This window comes from Ursus maritimus, unplaced genomic scaffold (assembly GCF_017311325.1).
Source record: "Ursus maritimus isolate PB19 unplaced genomic scaffold, ASM1731132v1 scaffold_27, whole genome shotgun sequence".
Classification (NCBI taxonomy): domain Eukaryota; kingdom Metazoa; phylum Chordata; class Mammalia; order Carnivora; family Ursidae; genus Ursus; species Ursus maritimus.
In genome coordinates, this window is record NW_024425230.1 from 30,374,923 (window position 1) to 30,378,479 (window position 3,557).

At 42.2% G+C, this 3,557-nt stretch overlaps 1 pseudogene; it reads left to right on the forward strand.

The window, feature by feature from the left end:
• The first annotated feature begins 991 nt into the window (after positions 1-991).
• LOC103679130 lies at positions 992-2,861 on the forward strand (annotated as a pseudogene).
• The last annotated feature ends 696 nt before the right edge of the window (positions 2,862-3,557 follow it).

Genomic DNA, 3,557 nt, shown 5'->3' on the forward strand with positions numbered 1-3,557 from the left:
GGACATTCAACCCTGGAGGAAACAAAGCTAATTCAGGAGACAGGGAACATAAAAAAATTTTTAAGGGAACTAGTGTCCTTGTAGTTAATCAAAAGCAAACTGCATCTATAAGAATATGTTCCCCTGAAAAGGTAGCAATAAAAGAACAAAAGAAATATTGATATTTATAAAGCTAATTGCCAAATAAGATTTAAAATTAAATATTAGGGCATCATTAATGTCATTGGGCATAACTGAAGACCAATTCAAGGTATGAATGACAAAGTCAAGGGCCTCTCTCAGGACAAAGACCATAAAAGACCATAAAAATAGAGATGCAGAATATTAGAGAAAAAATAAGAGATGTGGAAGGTAGATCTAGCACAATGCTGTCTACTAGAACTTTTTGTGATGATAAAAATGCTCATTCTGTGCTGTCCAATATGGTAGCCACTAGTCACATGTGACTACTGACAAGTTGAAATGCTACCAAAGAATCGAATTTGAAAATTGTATTTAATTTTAATTAACTAAAGTTTAAATTTCAATAGTGACAGGTGGCTAATGGCTACCATATGGGACAGCACAAATAGAGAAGATCCACTGTATGTTTCTTAGGAATTCAGAAGAGACAGAATAATAAATCAGATCAATAAACAATGGAAAAAACTCTTACAACTGAACAAAAAACTGAAAACCCACTTCCAAAATGGGCAAAAGACTTGACTAGAACTTTCTGCAAAGAAGATAAACAAATGGCCAATAAGCACAGGAAAAGATATTCAAAATCCCTAGCCATTTGGAAAATGCAAATCAAAACACAACGAGATACTACTTCACACCCATTAGGATGGCTACAATTAAAAACAAACAAACCCAGAAGGTAACTAGTGTTGGTGACGGTGTGGAGAAATTGGAACCCTTGTGCATTGCTGATAGAAATGTAAAATGGTACACCTGCTGTAGAGAATGGTCTGTCAGCTTCTCAAAAAGTTAAACATAAAATTACCATATGGTTCAGGAATTCTACTTCAAGGTACATACCCCCAAAAATTGAAAGCAAGGACTGAAATAGCTACTTGTACACTAATGCTCATTATTGACAAGAGCCGAAAGGTAGAAATAACCCAAATGCCCATCAACAGAGGAACGGTTAAACAAAATGTGGTATATACATATGATGGAATATTATTCAGCCTTAAAAAAGCATGAAATTCTGATACAACATGTATAAACCTTGAAAACATCATGCTAAATGATATAATCCAGACACAAAAGAAAAAATATTGTATGCTCCCACTTACATGCAGTACCCAGAACAGGCAAACTCATAGAGGCAGAAATTAGTTTAAAGGTTACCAGGGGCTTGGGGTAGGAAAGAATGTGAAGGTAATGCTTAATGGGCACTGTGAAAATTAATAACGGGAAACCTCACTAAAATGGAATCAGGAGGCTGGCAGGGGGAGCTCTTAGCTCTACCATTCATCATTAATTGCAGATCTAAGAGGAAGAGATGGACCTTGAGTCTCCATACTACTTTACTATCATGGCGGGAGGAAAAAAGGCTACCCTCAACCCCCGCCCCCTCCAGCAATAGCCCAGCCAATGAGAAGCCACTACGGTTCCCAATCCTAATGTACTTCAATGGACTTTTTGTTTATGACACCTTTCCCAACTTCCCGCTTTCCTCTATAAAAGAGTGTTTCTCTCCTCTGTTCTCCGGACTTGCCTATGGTTTTTGTTGCCGCTTGCTTGTCCCAGATTGCAATTCTTTGCTATTCCTGAATAAACCCATTTTTGCTGGTAAAAACGAACTGGCAGTTTTATTTTTAAGGTTAACAGTACACAGTTTATGTTCAGGATGATGAAAAATTCCAGAAATAGATGGTGGTGATGGTTGCACAACATTGCGAATGTTCTTAAATGCCACTGAATTGCAAACTTAAAAATGGTTAAGATGGCAAATTTTACATTATGTATATTTTACCACAATAGAAATGCTTTAATGGAAAAACCACAAAGAAGAATAAGAAAGGGGTTAAAATGAAAGACAAAGAAGGTTGGAGAGCATGGAAGGAGGGGGAACTGGGAGCCCTTAGGCCCTGCAGAGCCAGGCACAGGTGACCCTGGGGAAGCATCACTCCTGTGACGACTGCAGCGGCTCCTTCCAGGACAACCTCCACAATGGCAGAAGCTCCTGAATGGGCTGCAGCACCTCAAGGCCAACAAGGTCTGCTATGATGTGTTCCAAGATGCAGCTGCCATCTTGCTAGATGAACAGGACAAGTGGTCCTGCAGGAAGTTTCTACCGACAGGCCAGTGTGCCTTTGGCTGCAACTGCAGATTTTCCCACATGTCAGAGACAGACCTGCAGGACCTGAGTATCCAGGTGGAGGAGGAGAGGTGGGCCAGAGAGTGGCCACCAGAGGTCACTGAGCTCCCTGAGGGCCATCTGGAAGACTGGTTGGAAAAGAGAGCCAAGCAGCTGAGCTCAGCCCCAAGCAAGCAGGGCTGAACCCAGGAGAATCAGCCTCTTTTGGTATCCCATAGCTGACCACCAGTCCAAAGGCTGCCTTCATCCCCGCAGGTACCCCCACCGCGGGGGTGGCCCCTGCAGCCCAGCGTCCAGTGGGGCTGAGCCCTTCCTCCCCACCTGACCCCCATCTGGTCAGCTTTTGAGTCAGTCAAAATAAAGATAAGGGCTCATACTGGGGATGCCAAGGCCCCTTCCTGCTGCACCCCATCTGAAAACCATTGGATTGGCCTGGCCTGACTGAGGCCCCAGAGTCTCCTTATCACATGCAGCCCTGGTCCAAGCTCTGCTCCAGGAAACTCCACCCTCCCTCCCTCATGGGACATCTTGCAAAGGTGGATGAGAAAACTTTCTTCTGGATGTTTATAAAGGAAGCCTGTGGAGGTGCCTGGGTGGCTCAGTCCCTTAAGCGTAGGACTCTTAGATTCATTTCAGGTGATGAACTCGGTTTGTGAGATCAAGCCCCGTGTCAGGCTCCACATTGAACATGGAGCCTGCTTAGGATTCTCTCTCTCCCTCACCCTCCACCCCTCCCCAACTCAGGTTCCTTGTGTTCTTTCTCTCTCTAAAAATAAATAAATAAATAAATAAATAAATAAATAAATAAATAAATAAACAAACAAATAATAAAATAAAATAAAATGAAAAAGTGATTGTAAGGGTAATAAGAAATTAGTACATATAATTTGTCATGAATAAAATTGTTTTTTAAAGATTTTATTTATTTATATGCGAGGGAGAGAGAGAGAGAGAACACAAGCAGGGGGAGGGGGCAGACAGAGAGGGAGACACAGACTCCTATGCTGAGCAGGGAGCCTGATGTGGGGTCGATCCCAAGATCCCGGGACCATAACCTGATCCGAAAGCAGACCCCTAACTGACTGAGCCACCCAGGCATGCCCTGTCATGAATAAATTTAAAAGAATGGGTGATTTCCAAGGATATACATATAGTATCAAAACTACCTCAAGAAGAGGCAGAGCAACTAGACAGATAATACTGAAAAAGAAGTCAAAGAGCTACCTTTCCTTCACTTGCTCTGCCT